A 19,402-nucleotide genomic window follows, 5' to 3' on the forward strand; every position below is an offset into this window, starting at 1 on the left:
TTTCATCTATGGACAGTTTTACTATTAGTATATGGCTTTAGATAAAAATGTCCTAGTTGTTTAAGATTTTTTTGAGATCAAAGAGATATTTATTAGACATGAAAATAGGTTTGCATCATTCTCCATCTGACACTCTGTGTTTCATATAAGTGGGGCTTAGAAAAATCGGGCAAATAATTAAAATGGAAAGAAAATGGGAAGAAGACAGAAGGGAGTGTGATGAGGAAAGGAAGAAAGAATGAACAAGAGGGAGACAGGAAGGAAGGAAGGAAGGAAGGAAGGAAGGAAGGAAGGAAGGAAGGAAGGAAGGAAGGAAGGACAGAGGGGAAAAAATGAAAGATAAGAAGAAGAAAGAACGTCAACTAGAAGAGAATAAAGAAAAGATGTAAACATCTCTTTATGTTGATGGGGTAAGAAGGCAAACTGGGAGCTCTCCTTTGTATATTATTATGATCAGAAGTCTATGGGAAAGAGGTGGGAGATTATGGTTAAAGATGATGCATTTGGGTATCAAGTTGATAAGGAATGGAGTTGTGATGAGTAGTATTGTAGGCCTAATTTTTGGTAATTGTCTTTCAAATTTCTGCAGCAGGCATCTTAACTGGCATCCTAGACAACACCATAGGATAAGAGTTCTAAATTACTTCCCAACTTTTACTGAGTTTCCTTGGGCCTTTGGCGCTGCCTCTCCAGTGCTACAAACAACATAAACTCAGGCTGTTTTCTATCATTCCTGGTGATCAGCTTGGCTCCTCCTAGACTCAAGGCTGAGCTTCTTCACTACTAATACTCTGGAGGACACATGCTCTGTCCTGACCTGAATTGCTTTCATATCCTTAGGCACATATATTAAGATACTTTTCCATCCTTTATTGCACAGCCATTTCCCAAGTTTGTTGTATATTTGTGTTTATGTCTCTCAGGTAAAAATCAATGCCTGGGGGAAACTTCAACATGTTCTTTCTCAGTCCCTAGTCTCAGCAACTTCAATTCCTGTGGGAACTACTTTCCAGTCAGCCTCTTCTTATTCAAGTCTGTTCCTTCTAATCTAGTCTCCATCCCTCATCTAAAATGGAAGTCCCACAATACGGAGGATAAAGTTAAAGTACTGACTTCAGAGATATATCTAAATCCTAGGTATTTAACATCTTTGACCCTCCCTTATCTGAGATCCCTAAAAGGCTATATTATTATTCCTAATACACAATGAAATGAAGTCCTTTTCCTATGACTAAGTATTGTATATACCTCATCTATTATGATCTTCATATTCTTCATCATCACCAGTGCAGATTTTCTATGGCCATAACCAGCCTAGCTCTCCTGGTAACTTTCTGGAGAATATCATGAACTTAAGGAATCTTAATGACTTAAGAGTCATTCTTGCCCTGTGCTCCACCTAACAGATCTGACTTAGTTCCAGGGTGCCCCTTCAGCCACCATGAGGCTCTTCATCTCACTTCCTGTCCTGATTATGGTCCTGGCCATGGCTTTGGAAGGCCCAGCCCCTGCCCAGATGACCCCTGACTTTTCCAGCACATTTGAGAACTTACCAGATAAGCTGAAGGAATTTGGGAACACTTTGGAAGGCAAGTCCCGGGCAGCCATTGAACACATCAAACAGAAGGAATTTCTGACCAAGACCCGGACCTGGATTTCAGAGACATTCGGCAAAATGAAGGAGAAAGATCAAAACCACATTTGCCTGAGCACCTGGTGAGCCACCTAGTGCAGCAAGGACGCCCACATGATGTGGCAGGTCCCTCAACCTACACCAATAAAAAGACTACAATGAAAAAAAAAAGAGTCATTCTTGCTTCAAGTCATCAACCCTCAAGAGTGTGACCACTATGCTTAGCTCCATCACAGTCACACAGCAACAACTGGCCAATAGTCCACACAACATGGCACAGAAATCTGTGTCTGAGAACTCAGACATCCCTTGTCTCTGAGGAAAGATGAGTTTGAAAAGGGAGAGAAGCAAATAGCTACCAACGATAAGATGTGGAAACTCAGACATGGCCAAAATAATTGCAATCCGTCTCTGTAGGCAGTATACTGTGTCATCCAATTTTGTGGCACCACATGTTATCTCAGAAATATAATTGACCTCTGTCCCTTGGTCTGCAGAGCTTCCTGAATCCCTCTTTTGAAGAAGGATAAATTTCTGGACAAACAATACCAGGGAGTAGTTTTGAAAGTATACAGTATATTGCCGCATTTCCCGTAAACATATGATTCAACAGAACTAATTTTGTGTGCTTCAACTTGTCCTGGGGATAGAATGTGAACAAGAAAGACAGGGGCATGGCCTCTTAGTTTCTCCCTTTAGCAAGTGAGATAGATCACAAACAGATAGAGACATAAATAAGAAATAGAGTTTCAGAGAATAGTAAGATCTAATAAAAAAAAGACATAATAGGGCAATGAGGTAGGCAAGAGAGAGATAGGGGTAGAGGCAGAGAGAGAAAGGCTATGTAGCCATTAAGAAAATGAAAACTTCTGCAGCATGAATCTGCGTAAATGAGGAATGAGGCAAGAACATAAAGTAGGGTGGTGAGGAGAGAGGACAAAGGTGATATGTACTGGAATCTAGTAGGAAGTCAACAACAGATAGGTCAGTCTGTGTTATTATCTAAAGGGTGTCATGGATACAGAGTCTCTGGACTCAAGGAGACAAAAATTTAGATGATCAGAAACAAATTGGAAGAACTTGTATCCAAAGAAGGCCATTTGGGAAAGTCACCTGCTGAAGTCCCCAACATTCAGTGATGTCTCCCAGTCCAGGCTGCCAGGATTCGCCTGCCTGAAGCTGGCTGAAAACCAAGAGACTTTTCCCAGGTGGAGCACAGCGATCTATTCTGCTCTTTTGTCAGGTCATGAATAAAGGAGCATTGATGGGGATGATGGTAATGTCTGGCTTTGGTATGAGCTATGTGCCTGAGGACAGATGATTGTAGCTGCACAGGATAACTGAGCAGGGAGAAGCAAGGCCACCTCAGTGGACCAGGGAGTGCTCTGGAGTGGGACATCTGGCAGCCACAGCATGCTCCAGGAAGCTACGTAAAAACAACCATGCCAGAGCATCTGGTGAGGCCACAGCAGAGTCCAGGTAGCTTGCTGCTTTTGTTCTTTCTGACTAATTGTGCTCCTGCTGGTGTCAGAGATCACTGAAGAGGAGCCAGTTAGGGAGGGTGGGAAGCGCAGGTGAGCTAGGGCACATTCTAGTGTACGCGCAAGAGCATCAATTAGGATGAGCAGGAGGCAGCCTATGTGACTTTGACCTCTTCTCTCTGTACCTTCCCGGGAACAGAACAGATTTTCCTCTGGCCTGTGTCACAGATAGCTCTCAGAGCAGGAAGACCCCTGGGCTGCAGGGTGAGTGAGATTCAAGAAAGAAACTCCTAAATGTGTACCCCAACATTGATAGCCCAGTGTGATTCTTCTTCCAGGCAAAAGGCTAACACTTTCATTGTATTCTCTAAAGGGCCCATGACCTCAAATAGCTGTAAGTGATAATGGTCACAGCCTCGCTACACTGAATATGATCTAGAATCTGAAGCATCTCTCCAGGTAGACGGTATATGCAGTGAGGAAAGAGACCCTGGATCTGACACTGTCAGTGCCTCACATCTGAGACGTCATGTGTTTGCTCCTGTTAAGTTTCGGTATGGTCTCAGTCGTACTCACAAGAGCACCAAGCCCCAAGAAGATGAGCACGTTGTCCAGGATGTACACACTCTTTGGCTTGAATGCAGGACAGTTCAAAGTCAAGCCAAGCTTTTCCGATTTGTGCACACTGATACTTTCAAACACCAGCCACTGTGGAGTTGGGTCTTAGGGTATGACCACATCAATACTTCAGATCCAAACCTGACATCCACTTCCAAGAAGTCCACACAAACTCTGAAACAATTTTTGAAGCACAACATTGTGAATTCAGCTCAATAGTCTCTTTTAAACATTTTTATTAAAATAGAGGTGTACCACTTTCCCCGCTTCCCTTTCCTTTCTCCAGCCCCTCCTATAACCTCCAAATTCTCAAATTGACAGCCTCCTTTACTTTATTTTTAGATACACACATATATTTATATATACATATATAAGTACATGTATGGACGACTATATAAATATAACCTCCTGAGCCCATTTTTATTGTTTATGCGTATATGATTTCAGGGTTGATCACTTTGTACTGGACAAAGAATAATGGGGGTTACTAACACTCTATTCCCATCAAACAGAAGCAGAAAATTCTTTAGGACTTTAGAAAAATGCTATTGGGACACAAATAATTGCAAAGCAGACACTTTTTGTTATACATCTATGGTCGAACTCTCAGTCAAGTGGGGATGGCTGACCTCTCTTTAAACCCTACTCCAGCTATAAGGGTATAGTTTGAGTTCCTTTTCTTATCTCTCTTACCTGAGTGGATCACTGGAAAATGATCTGGCTGACATACAATTTTAGCACAGAAAACATAAAGAACAAAGCTTTCATTGCATTGAAATGCCCATTTCACAGATGAGACAACCAAGGCAGAGCTGTCCAATATTATAAAGTTTGTTGGTGCCTGCATTGGTACAATTTGTGTGATCTGGCTTTAACTTCCCCAATGGGAAGGGCCTCTTCTTATGTGCCTTAAGTTCTCATACCCTTTCTTGCCTCTAGGCCATACTTATCCTGTCTCTCAGCTCAGGTGTGATTACTGTACCCATAACAACATGTTATAGAAAGACCTTGGCTTTGAAATTAGAGCAGTCCTCAACTGCTAAGTACTTGACCGTGAGCCAAATATCTCAACTTTTGTGATTCTCAAAAAAAGATACCTATAGAGGAAAATAATACCGAATGAACAGGGTAGTCAGGAGGGGTTAATGGAATTGAGCAACTAGAGTATCCAGTAGGTGCTCAATGCATGGCCTGTTGCTCTTACTATATTCCCACATTAACTGTGATTGCAGCTGGGCCTGTAGGGATGGCCCCGAGTCAGAAAACCTGCACTGGTGGCCCCAGGTGGTATCCTCTGCCCTTGCGCTAGTCACATGCTCTTCCCTTGCCAGTTGCTCTTTCAGAGGAACCAATTCCACACTTCCAGATAGATCCACACTCCAAATTATGTTTGTTTTAAAATAATGAATAGTGGCATTATTATCTCCATGGCTCTCCAGGGCGCTCTGTGCTGAATGTATTCTCCTTGCATTAGCAGAGCACCGCTGCAGCAAAGTGGGCCAGTGCAAGTAGAAATGTCACCAAAGAAGTAAAAGCTAGCCCTGTTGTGGCCTACCTTTGTGGAACCTTCTCAGGAGGCTGCCAGCAAGCCTTCTCATGCCCAGAGAGGTAGGGAGATGTTGCAACAGACTCCAAGAACAGTGAACAACACAGGGAAAAAGAGCAGCCAGGTATCTGTCACTGCTCTGTTTTTAACCAAAAGAAACAGTAGTGGTTAAGAAAACCTAAAAACTCAAAGTATCTTTAAATTTTTCTCAGTTTTGTCAGGCCAGTGAGAGTGGGTGTTAGGGTTATTGAGAAAGCCAGGAAGGAGCCCATGGAAAAATGGTATCTTGTACAAAATAATCCAACAAAAAGCTGCCTGTGCCTTGGATATATGGTTGGATCAAGAAGCTGAACTGAGAGGCGTGGTCATTTCCAGGAGTCTCAGTGAAGCAGGTCTAGAGAGAATAGTCACAGGCAGGGAGATGTTCTAGAAACACGTGATGTCATGAAGCCACGTGGTAAAACATAGATGAATAGAAATGGATTTATTGAAGTTATAAGAGCAAGTCAGTAACAAGCCTGAGTCCAAACAGTTTGTAATTAATGTAGGTTTCTGTGTGATTATTTGGGACTGTGTGGTCAGGACATGAAGGCTCCACCTCCATTTATAGGTCTCCAAGAAGCAGGTCTGCATAGAACAGTCATGAACTGGGAATTTCTGGCTCCGCTGCAGTGTTGCTTTTTTGTGTGTGACCTCACACAAAAGGCTGTTAATTCCCTGATGCTGAGGGTGAGGCTTCTGCTATTTTTAGGAGGGGAAAGGAATATCCCTGTTCCTACTCTCCAGACCTTTTGGGGTGAGTTGGTCTGGAGGTCATCCTCTTCTAGGAGGACAGACTTGACCGATATGCATGGTCCCATGCTGCTAAAGAGCTAGTGATGATGTCTCACACAACATTCTGCTGTCTTCTCGGCCTCACTTCAATGAGGACCACAGTGAGAACAGCTCTGAACCACCATGAGGTTGGCAATATGAGAGAGACATTGAGTTAATGCTCCCGATGATATAAAGCCTTCTAAAATACACCTCAGATGTCATGTTCAAATATAATTACTTGCTTCATCATAGAGCTAATTGACCAGCTGAAAGTTGGAGACACAGTCTTCATTTAACTTTAAATAAATACATGTTCTGCTCATGTACCACCATCCTTGATAGAGCATGTGGGTTGTTTTAAGTCTAGGATTATACTGCGTGGTTAGCTCTCTGAACCCTGACTGCTCTTTGGACTTGAGAGAGAGGGAGAAGGGGAGGGAAATGGGAGGACGGGAGGAGGTAGAAATTTTAACAACAACAATAATAATAATAAAAGCAAAAATTAAATTGCATAGAACTATTTTATAAAGATGAATTGTCCCCACTCTTCTACTCATTTACTTAAATGTTTAATTATACAAATAAAGGCACAAATATAAAAAATAATTAATATTTATATTTTGTGATTTAGCTTATCCAAGCTCTAAAAAAATCAATATATCTTTGATTTTTCTCAATTTCTCACAGGCTCTGTGAGAATGAGCCCCTATCCTTCACTCTGTTACCCAGCATTATCTTATGTAACTAATGCTTCTCTCTAGCATCCATTCCTGTATCTCCCTGTGTGTGTGACTTTCCAAAACTGTGAATAACATTGTGACATTCTGAGACAGAGTTAGGTTTTCAGACGACTATGACCAGAGCGCATGTCTAAAGTCAGTGTAGGTCTAGGCAAACATTCTGCACTTGTCCACTCTGATCAGAGCTATGTATGGAAAGAGAGCTTTGCTCTGCTTTCTTTTTCTATGTGCTTGTATCCCATGAGGCCCCTCACACATGAGATTTACAGGGCCATTTCACCTCCAAATTACAGGGAGAATAAGTAAGTAGTACTACCTGATGTTCTCATTCCTCAATATTTTTGCAAAATATCATGAGGATATCTTTGAGTACATCTAATCCAGGCATAGTAAAGTCCATAACATAATTAACACTTTGCAGCCACTTGTAATCCCCAGTGAGGGCCTGTGAGATGTCTCAGCAAGTCAAAGTGCATGCCATATAAACTTGGCAGACAAGTGGTTTTAGAGCCTAGGACATGTGAGGGAAGGAAAGAGCTGACTCAGGAAAAGTTGCTCTTTGATTTCCACACACTTTCCATGACAAGTGCATGCCTATATATGGAAATATATATATATCCATATATACTACACATACACAATAATTACAACATCAATATTAATAATACATTTAAATTCCCAATTAACGAATCACCCACCATCTTGAGGGATTCAGAAGATGCAGAACTGAATTTTGCTGGTCTGTATGTGTCTAGACTGTCACTGTTCCTCCCATGCCATCAACTAACTGATAGACACACAGCTACATATTCCAGGAGTTATAAAAGCTCTGGGGGCTCTCATCTGTGATCATATTTTTTGGGGGGGGGCCATGGCCTCTACATTACGAGGTGTTGCTTGATGCCAGAGTCTCTGCTCATGACTAGAGATGCTGATTCACTTCCCCAAGCAGCCCTTTGTGGGTGGAAGATCAAACATCTACCAACCAGGTTCTACCAGTAAGGTTTTTAGCAGCAGGGTTTCTGATAAACAGGGAGTAATAATATGACTCAGCAGACTTAGAATTAGAAGCAAGACATGACCTGGAGTCCTCCATTTAAGCTTGAGGTAAGAAACTCGAGAGCACTGGGGTTGGAGGCATTTATAAAACACCGGGAGAACGTGTTAGTTGGGTTTTTGTTATTGAAGCATACCCTTCACATACTTTAAAAGTAGAAAGGTTTACTTTGTCTCATAGTTGTAATGGCTTCAGTCTACTGGATCCAATGCTTTAAACATCACAATGAGGCACCGAGCCATGATGGAAGCACAGAGCAGACAAATCCATTCTGCTTAGGAACTAAGGAAACAAACCAGCAGCTGGTAGAGTACACTGCAAAATCACATTCATGACAGTCAAAAGATCTACTAGTAGGTCCAGCTCTCAAATTTTTAAAACCTTTCAATAACACTGGGCAGATGAACAAGTTGTAAGAGGTGGCCCTAAGGGACATTCTAGATACAAGTTATCTAAAGCAATGTTATCTGCTTTGCCCCACCCTGACACATCCTTTGTGAGACTCCAGGCATCCAGCCACTGCCTAACTTAAAAACAAAAAGTTCTCTGAATGAACTATGAGATGACTGAACTCTGTCTCCATTACAATGAGGAATACTGAGAACTCAAGAACAATCGCAGTGGGTTTTTGATCCTACTGCACGTACCGGCTTTGGGGGAGCCTAGGCAGTTTGGATGCTCACCTTAGGAGACCTGGATAGAGGTGGGCGGTCCTTGGGCTTCCCACAGGTCAGGGAACCCTGATTGCTCTTCGAGCAGATGAGGGAGGGTGACTTGATGGGGGAGAGGGAGGGAAATGGGAGGCGGTTGCGGGGAGGAGGCAGAAATCCTTAATAAATAAATTAATTTAAAAAAAATCTTTCTCATCCCCTACACCAAACCTCCAGGCCTCTTCTTTTGTGCCTTTGGTGGTTGTGCCTGCTTTCTGAAGAGATGGGGACGGGGATCCATTACTTCCACACTGGCCATAACACATACCAGCAGAAGCTGAGGCCAGCAACAGCTGTAACTACAATTAGGTTGGTTTCAGCATACAACAGGGAATCATGGGAGAATGCAGGGCTCATCAGAAGTTCTGACTCCATTGACCTAGCCTGATAATCGTCATATTTACATCCTCCTAGATGACCTCAATACTTATAGAACAACTTCTGGAACACAGAATCAATCATGCTGTAAGTTAGAGGCCATAAAATGACTAGTCTCTTTCTCTACCTCAGAGTTGTTCTGCCTCACTCTTCTCTACCAGTTTTGGCTTTTCATTACACCAACTCCCTCAGAAAAGTCCCCTACTTAGCATAGTGCCAAGTCCCTGGATCTGTCCCAGTTACTCCTTTCTTTCTTATAAATAGTATGAATATCACCTTGGGAGCTGAAGGGGAGCCAAGACCTTCTCTTCCTGGGATGTTACTTTTCTTTGTCTCAGTTCAGAGTTAAGATTCCACTTGCCCAGAACCTGTTGCCTTCCCTCTGCCTCCTCTAACCCTGTTTTTCATGGAAGTTGCCCTTTCCAGCCTGCCAACTGGGTACTTCCATGTTCACATTTGGAAAATTTCAACACATAGAGGAAAGCGGTGAGGTTTGGGGAAAATGACATTCTGTGACTGAAGCACATTATTGTGCCACTAGCAGAGGGCATGTCAGAGCTCCAATTGCAGTAGAAAAACTAAGCACTCAGTAGTGGTTCTAATTTAGCTTGAGCCCATTATCTTTCACCCAGGAGTTTCATGCACTGAGCATTGGGGTCACCCCGAGGTGCCTGGTGACTGTCCTGGAAGGTCATAAAAGCGGCGGTTATGATACATGATGACTTTATTAGTGCAGAGTGGTGTGTGCTTGCATACAGTCTACCCTTTCCTTCAGCAGTGCTTTTTGGAATCTGCTGAGTTTTGATCCAGCACAGAGAGATCTAGAGAAGAAGCTAGGACCTTAACAAATAATGGGGAAATGTAGGATCTGTCAGAGACCTGGCTGCGAGGGAGTGGCATGCTGAAATTAGAGAATCTGGGGAACTCTTGAAAATAGGACTACTTGCAAAACTGTAGATAGGGCTTAGGGAAAGTGAAGCAAGGGACGTCGTCTTTCTCCTTTGGCAATAAGAGTGGGGTAAGCCTTTAGCTTACAAAGATATACCTCACTGCAGAAGTAAGAGCCTGACCTGAGCTTCAGCCTTTGGCACGTGATATCACAGTGATAACATTGGACCTGCGATGGGACACTCTCTTCTCTTCTTCTGGGGTTCCCCATTGGACAAGTCTAAACCAAATTATTCAGCAAAGGAAGCTATTGATTCAGTCCATAGAGCTCAGCTTTGAGGGACCCATTGTACAGTGGGGAGGGGCACAGGGAGCAAATAGAGATTCAAACAGGAGAGCTCCAGCATGCTTCTCAGAGGTTAATCTCCACTGGAGAAGAAATTGTTTCTGAAAATGAGGATGCACTCCCAGATGTCAAGATAAAAAGAAAAGAAAAGAAAAAAACAAACAAGCAAGAATCATGACTATTCAGCTAGGTGTCCCTAGTACTTTTTCACATGGAAGAAGGTATAAATTTTAAGTGTTAAAAGAAACAAAATAATAGTAAATGGCTCAGCCCTTATTGCAACAGGAGGAACATTCCTATATTCAGCCTTAGAAGATGGAAAAGGAGAGACTGGGGAGATTGTCCAATGGGTAAAGTGCTTGCAGTTCAAGCTTACAGCCCCGTGTTGCATGCCCCACATGTACCTGTCAACCCAGCACTGGGGAAAGACAAATGCACAGATTCCAGTGTCTCAATGGCCAGCTTGTCTAGCTAAAGCAGTGAACTTGAGGCTCCACAGAGATCCTGACTAGGAGAGAAAACTGATGACTCTTGGTGTCAACCTCTACCTTCCACATGAGCCCACATGGATGGGCAAAATCATAAACACACTTGCATATAAGCATACAACACACCGACACAGAACATAAAGAATACGTAAGTATGTAAGTAAGTGAATATGAAAACAAGAAAGAAAACCATTTATTATTAAGTAGATGGTGATCCTCTATGGTTTGGAAGGATATTAATAGTTCCTTCCAGTCTGGAGGGAAGATGGGGCAGTGCAGCAGAAAGAGGGTCAGAGTAGCAGGACACAGTTTGAATGAAGGTGGAGAATTAGAATAATGGAGGCAGGTGTATTCAAGGGTTGGTACATTGCCAGGAACAGTACAGAGCACTTAACACTTGGGAGAAAATTGAATCAAGATTAATATGAAAAAGTAGACTGGTGCCAAATTGAGACAGATGATTTGTAAGAGGAGACACGGGGAGACACACTAAATGTTTAATCTCTTATAGGTGAGTGAGAACGACTTGCTCAGTCCAGGAGGTGTTGTTCCGTGATTGCTAGGGATCCAGGTCTGATGGTACAGCCTGAAGGACAGTAAGCCTGGAAGCAGAAGTTTAATCAAAAGGCAAACAGCAAGGAGAGAAAATAGCTATGAACAATGAAGTTTGAAAACTCCATTATTTACTTGCAAAAAAAAAAAAACCAATATGAGGTCAGGACCCAAGCATACAGTCACTTTAACAAGGTGTGGGGTAAAAAAGGGAAAGGAATTTTGTCTCTGAATTTTTTTAACTAGCTTGTTAAAAATGTGCTTTTGCCTGTGGAATGATGGCTTGGGTGTGAGACAGACAATCCAATCATGGAATTAAGTTATTTTTGTGCATCTAAACAGAGATGAGGAATCTGGTAGCTGGACAGATTTGATTGAGGAAACTATACTGGGGTTTTGTAAAGGACTGGAAACAGAGAAAAGAAAATTAGGATTGGAGACAAATTAGCAATAGGTTATATCTGACTTAAAACACTCTGGCATGGCAATAGTTCAGCTGATTGATACAATAGCAGACATTCAGAGGATGTGGGATGCAGGGAGTCAACACCAAAGCTTATAACTTGATAACCAGTCTAAATATTTGCTGGACATTGAGAAACTCTGAGATTAAGGTGAATGAATTAATTTGTGAAGGAAGGACCAGATCTTTTCTGATTTGGAGCTCACTTACTTCTTTGGTGTAGTTCACAATTTCTCCAAATTACCTAGAGTACCAGTACTCTGGGAGGCAGGTAGAGCTGAGAGTTGAAGGTCAGCCTGGTCTACATAGTGAGTTTCGGGCCATCCCGGGATAGATGATAGATAGATAGATAGATAGATAGATAGATAGATAGATAGATAGATAGATAGATGGATGGATGGATGGATGGATGGATGGATGGATGGATGGATGGATAAGTGGGTGGATGGGTGGATGAATGGACAGATGGACTGATGGACAGATGGGCAGGCAGATGAACAGATAAATAGATACATACATAGATATCATAACAAACAAAGAAAAACAATTTTGAAATGTGTTAGTTTAATGCTGTCATTATGATAAATTTCACAACTTTATGAGTTAAAATAACATTAATTTGTCATCTTCCAAGTCTGAAATGGGTAGCAAAGGGCTCAAACCAAGGCAGTATTTGGCTCTATATTTTCTCTGAGCTTCTAGGTGGTGTCCTTTCCTTGCCTTCCCCAGTGTGTACAGACTGCTGTCCTTCCTTGTCCTGTGGCCCCTTTACTCACTTTCTAAGACAATGGTTTCTTTACTCTTTTATTCTGGATACAGTTTACATAGTATAGAAAGACAAAAAAGTAATAAAACATGGGAAGGAAAAGAAGCTCCTCCAAGCCTGAGATCTGATTCATGTTGTCACTGAATGAAATTCAAGATTTTTGATACAACTGATACAAATCAAAACCACTGTGAAGAAGTGTCTACAGAGACAATACTCCCTTTTCTGAAAGGCACTCCAAATCGAAGGGGTAAAACAACAAAAAGAGTACAGTTGAGGCCCCCAGGCATATGCAACCAGTCAGCGTAGCCTTATCTCTAATATCCTAAATCTAAACAGGGCACTGAATAAGCCATGTTACATTAACATAAGAAAATTACTGATGATAAGAAAAACAAGTACACCAGCTCATATACTTTTAATTTAAGTTAGAAACTACTTATGCAACTTCAAAATCCATAAAATCACACACACATGCACACACACACACACACACACACACACACACACACACACAATTATTATTAAAACACTTGACTCATCTTTCTGTTTCTCTCTCTTTTTCTCTCCCTTACTTTTTCCCTCCCTATACTTAAATCTAAAGTATATATTCTACTTCTTTTTCTTAATAAATTCCAAAGGTGGTTCTTACTGGACCATTCTGAAATTCTTTTATGTTATAGTTTAAGACCCTAGCCATGCATGAGAAGAAAGTCTACCCAAAAGTCTTTGGCCTGCTACAGCCATCAGTATCTCCCACTACTTCTGACATCCTGGTTCCTCCTTTTATTTGTAAGGATGTTTGTAATTATACTGGACATACGTGGACGATCTAAGCAATCTTCTTATCTCAGGATCCTTAGTTTAATCACCTCTATATCATCCTGTTTGCCATTTGAGGAACATTTTTAAAAGTCCTGAGGATTAGGATGTGAATGTTTTCAAAGACCATTATTTTGACCATTAGATTAATGATGATTGATTAAATTAATGATAATTTATTTATTTATTTATTTATTTATTTATTTATTTATTTATTTATTTTTGGTTTTTCGAGTCAGAGTTTCTCTGTGGTTTTGGAGCCTGTCCTGGAACTAGCTCTTGTAGACCAGGTTGGTCTCGAACTCACAGAGATCCGCCTGCCTCTGCCTCCTGAGTGCTGGGATTAAAGGCGTGCGCCACCACCGCCCGGCTTTAAATTAATGATACTTGATGCTATTTGGAATCTCCTAGTTCAGTGGTTCTCAACCTGTGGACCATGAAGCCTTTGGAGGTCAAATGGCCTTTTCACAGGGGTTACCTAAAACCATAGGAAAACACAATTGCTTACACACTGATTCCTCCCAGTAGCAAAATCACGGTTCTGAAGGAGTAACAGCATAATTTTATGGTGGGGGCTTATGACAACATGAGGAACTGTATTAAAGGGTCTCAGCACGAGGAAGGTTGAAAAGGTTGCTCCTAGAAGTCACTCCTTCACTGTTACTCTCAGGCAGAGAAATCCCAGTCTTTCTCCTGCAGATGATGAGGCAAATATCATCTGCAGGAAGTCACCAGGCTAGCACTTTCATCACTACAATCTCCTCTGATCAGTCATTTCCATACAGCAAACGAACAGCATAGATTCTAGGTTTTAGCGTGGACAGACCTTTTAATGAAGGCACGGAGGACTCAAGGGACAGTGAGAGGAAGAGCAGTGAGAATTACAGCGCAGAGGGTGGTTGAGCCCATTTGAATTAATTCTGTTCTACATGGTCTTTGTTTAACCCTTGACCAGTGTAGAATAGCAGGCATCTTTATCTGTATCTTATTCTATGTCAGAGTGGATCTCAGGAGAGAGTCATGACCTAGACTGAGCTACCAAGCAGAAGAACTACGTGTGAGCCCCCCCACAACCTTCGGAGCTTCTACTACCACAATGCTAACCTTTAACTGATTTTTCCCATGCTTGGTATGCTAGACAGCACACTGCTCTATAAACTGTCTCAGGCCCTACTATGACAGCACCCTCCCAGGTGCTATTCTCTGGGCCTGGAACATTCTCCCCTCTGTACTGTATCTCTTGTTCTGTAACTCATCTGGTAGAGCCTGACCTTTCTCTCCCTTGAGAACTTTTGCAACCATGCCTTTAGCAGTAGGTCTCCTACAAAATACTCTTGCACCCCTCAGATTAGCGCATTCTTTCATTACAACATGTTCAGCAGACAAGATCAAAACAGATACACATTTTTCCAAATAGAAAAGTCCATAAACACCTATATATCTCGTGCAATCTTGTATCTCTAGAACCAAAATGGAAAAAAAAATGGCTGCCATAGAATAGGAACTTCTCAATAAACAACTATGGAGTGAACGGTTGAACTCATGAATGTGTGATGGAGAGATGGTAAAAGGGTAAGAGCACAGGAAGGATGGGCTGAGGATAGAATTGATTAGGAATAAATTAGCATTTTCTGACTTCTAAGTAATATTGAAGATGAATATTCCATAAACCAGGATGAGAATATGGAGTTTGATCAACATGTGGCTCTTTGCAGACAACAAAGACATGTTTGGTACATACAGACATTAAGTTCTGTGATAGCCTACTGTATTTTGCAGACAACAAAGACATGTTTGGTATGTACACACATTTAATTCTGTGATAGCCTACTGTATTTTGCTATAAATGAGACCTGACATTGAGGAAACAGGGTTCTATGGTGTAAACATGATTCTGGAGCCTGACCAGTTTGGACACCATAGACTCAGCCACTTGCCATATTTTAGGAAATCAATTACCCTTTCTGACCCTGGCTTAATTCCACATATAATTAAAATTACAAATTCCAGGTTCCAGTGTTGCCCTGAATGTGAAAATTAGCGGAGGTATTTCAATTACAGGGTACAGAGAAAACGCTCAGGAAATACTCTTTTTTTTTTTTATCCCAGCTTGCTTAATTGACTGGGACCAACCTAGCATCTTGTTTTGTGTTTTATGACAGTTTTTACAAAGTTTCCTAGCATGTTTTATTCTTAATAATTTCTTTAAACTTCAGGGCTAGATCTAAAGATTATTATTGTCTCCCTCAGATGCCTCAGGGGATGACTAAAATTTAATAGAATCTCATTCCTCCACAGAGACCACCCTGTAGGGATGTATCTGGGGACAGCCATCAGCCCAAGCTGTTCTACACTCACCTTGGGTAGGAAGGAGGACAGGTGGTTCCCTTGAGCCAGCCACACATGCAGGGAGGCCAGCTTGGGTTTGGCTTCCTGGCAGTACATCTGCCTCCAGCAGCTACTCTCTCCTCACAGACCAAATGTGCCACAGTGGGAAATTGTTCCTAAAAAGAAACTTGCAGGCCCTTGAGCAAAAAGTTGATCCCATTACCCATCAGTCTTCATTATAGTAAGAAATTAGAACTGAGAAGCACCCACAGAGAACTCAGAGCCAGCCCCTCCCTACCCCTGCAGAGGGTCACTTCACAATTACCCCACATAAAACTTTGATAATTACAAATTGTACATAGAAAGCTTCATTTTAAGAAACCCAGTTCCAGACTCCTTCCTATCATTTTCTGCTGTTTGATGGACCCGAATGAGCCCAGACAGCTACTGGAATCACCGATGGTTTGTAAGAGCCAATACCCAGTCTCAGACTGCAGAATCCAGTAAAGCACACATCCAGGTCACTTGTGAGCTGATGCTCTAGTATGGGAGGAGCTTCTGCTTTCTCCAAACTTCCAAGCTTTGGAGAAAATCAAAAATGCTTATGAAAGTTTCCAGGCTATTATCAGAATCGCAGGAAAACAGATAGAAATCCCAACTTTTGAACCACTGATAAACCGCTGGTTCTAAAGTTGTGGGGGAGAAAGCCAAAACCTCTATGTTCTAACAAGCCATCCAGGTGAAGTTCATACACAATCCAATTTGAGAACCACCAGACTAGATTGGTGATTTCCATTTCCCACACTGACTCAAACAACCCATGCTGTCTCCATCTTCCAACTTGGCTGATAGGGGAGAAAAAACAAACGCCAAAATGTCATGTTGAAACAGTTGGGGACCACCCAAGAGTGGCATCAAATGATCAGATTCTGGATAGGGGCCAAACAGGAGCCATGTTTTTCATGCTTTCATAGAAGGCTGATGCAGGAACCTAGGCCTTACATGAAATAGCAGAGTTGTAGCATAGAAGCTGCAGATACATTTTGCTTGCAAATGCAGGCCAGGTGTGCCCTTCTGAGCATCTCCCTTGTCTGGCTGATGAGTTGCAGCAGACGAGCCCAGGTACTGGGAGTCAGGACCAAACACTCCCCAGTCATCTGTAGTTGCAATGACTGTCTACAAATTGCAAAGCCCCTATTTTCACAAGACTGTGTAGAAGGAAACTATTGACAAACCCTTTTTCTATCTAAGATGTCTTTTTTCCTTGGTTGGGGTAGCTGCTTGGCTTCTCGCTCATTTCCAGACCCGAGTCTCCCATAGAGCTCAAGCATATTCCCAAATAGGAAAGGCTTGCTTGTCTTTCCCTGGGTATAGACTCACTTGTATCATCCTTTAGACAGAAGAACTCTTCTCTAGTGATGATGTGGCATCTTTGTCTGGGTCAGAAAGAGAGGCACATTCCTTCACAACTTTGGTGTTCCCCTAGTGACAAACAGCCTGGAATATTTTGAATTCTGTCAAATCCTAAAAGAGGAGATGTTTTGATGAAACAGATTATACTCTCCAGGAAACATAGATAAAGAAAGATAATAAAATGAGCACACCCAGGCTTTCCCCTCAGCTTTAACAAGGCTAGGTAATATCCCAGAAGCCCCTGTGTGGTTTACCCGTTTCATTACCCTTTCAGAGAAATTTTATGTTAACCACCCCTTTCTGTTTTCATAGATTCTGACATTTATCTACATTGCTTTAAAAACAGATTTATATTTGCTCTTCTTGGGTTTTACATAAATAGAATCATAATGTTGACTATTTTCTGGGCTACTTCTTCAGCACAATGTAATATTTTGAGGATTTATTCACACCACAATTTGTAACTATAATTCACTTGTTTCTACGGATGCCCAATATTACATTATGTGGATATACTAATACCTCTTTATTTCTCTTACTGTTTCATACACATAAATTGCTCCCCCTTGCTGATGGTGCTTCAAACATTAATGCACGTATTTTCTCACGAACTTTCTCCAGAGTATTTCAGGATGTGGACTGAGGAAATGAACTGCTAAACTATACCACATTCTCATTTTTCAGGTTCACTAGAAAATGAGCAACTGTTCATGGGTAAATGGAATTTGACAATAACCAATAATGATGAGGATGTATATCAGAGGAGATTCTTACCTACTTCCAGCAGGGGCATATTTTTTAATAAAACTCCTCTGGAAAGCAATGTATAAATGTATTCCAGAGTCAGAAACAATGCTAGGATAAAAGGATAGTGAATAAGGCATTCTATAAATCCTTAGACGGCACTTCTGGAAGCCACATTAGGATACTTAAACAAATTTTCATCGGAGTTAGAGATCCTCCACTGAACACAAGCACATCCACAGTGGATCCTGTTTGTAATGGAAGAAACCATTGTAATTACTCTTCTAGCTAACTGGCTGTTTCCTCAGAACAGGGCTACTCTGAGGCCCACTTAGTTCTCTGCTATAGGCAGACAGAACATTAAAGAAAGATGGTGAGGGCATTAGTGGTCGTAAGAAACCTCTCTTCCCTACACCTCATGTATCCTTCATCTCTCCTGCTCTAGCCGCTTCTACTCTTGAGATTTACTGCTGAGAACATTAGTGGCTGAAATACAAAATGTCACAAGCATTCACAACATTGTAATTCTTTCAACCTGATTATCGAATGATGCTCTTCAAGAGTACTCATTCACATAAACCAAACAACTGTCATCTAACTGGTGTGTACTGTGAAAGTGGTCCCAGTTGAAACAGCATAACCTAAAGCCTGAAGGAAAGTCTGGGAGGATAGTTTTCTGAGTGAGTTAGAGAAGGAAAAAGCACCAGAGGCATGTCTGGAACAGAAAGGATGCTCAGAAAAGAGACAATGTTTCCCTGCTGACTAAATTCTGCTGAGCAAGCTCTCTGTTCAGGAAAGCAACCGGTCACAGTGAAAGGATGCCCTTGCACAAAGCCAGCCTGAAAAGTCAGGAAGGGGCAATGTGTTGTATTCTTGTGATTTCAGTGTTAACAATATGCAAGGAAATGTGTGTTAAACACTGTTTTCACACAAGCTGAAGGGTCAAATGCTACAGCGACAACACCAAAAAGAAATCATCAGTTTGCTCACACACACACAAATCATTTGGAAAACCAGGGGGCTAGAGAGAAGCTACAAGGCTAAGAGCATTTGTTTCTCTTTCAGAGGACCCTGGCTCCATTCCCAGCACCGACATGGTGGTTCAAAGCCATCCATAAGTACAATTGCAGGGGATTCAAAGTCCTTTTCTGTCTTCTGTGGGCACAGTCATGCTTGTAGCACACAAACATGCATGCATTAGGTGAAACATTCATACACATAAAAATAATTAATAATAAAAAAATTTAAAAGCTTAAAAAGGTGGATAATTTTAAGTAACAATCTAGAAGGGAAGCAGATCTGACTTCCAGGTTCCTATGTCATCCAGGAATTGTTAACCCTTCCAATTCCGGCATCAGCTCTAACAAATTACAGGTATACAATGCAACAGACAACAATACTTCTGTGTTTTCAACTGGAGAAATTTTTATGAAAAAAAGTTGAAGGAAAAAAATGACAAAAACGTCTTTAAAGAAGTTTAGACACTGGCCTGTTTCTTTCGTTTTGTTGAGAGGGTTTCTCTGTGCATCCCTGGATGTCTTGGAACTTGCTCTGCTGACCCAGCTGGCCTCAAACTCAGAGAGATCCACCTGCCTCTACCTCCAGAGTGCTGG

At 41.7% G+C, this 19,402-nt stretch overlaps 1 pseudogene; it reads left to right on the forward strand.

Annotated features, from left to right (window-relative positions):
• Nucleotides 1–1,398: 1,398 nt before the first annotated feature.
• Nucleotides 1,399–1,734, forward strand: LOC142858329 (apolipoprotein C-I-like; annotated as a pseudogene).
• Nucleotides 1,735–19,402: the final 17,668 nt, after the last annotated feature.

Source organism: Microtus pennsylvanicus, chromosome 10 (genome assembly GCF_037038515.1).
Source record: "Microtus pennsylvanicus isolate mMicPen1 chromosome 10, mMicPen1.hap1, whole genome shotgun sequence".
Classification (NCBI taxonomy): Eukaryota; Metazoa; Chordata; class Mammalia; order Rodentia; family Cricetidae; genus Microtus; species Microtus pennsylvanicus.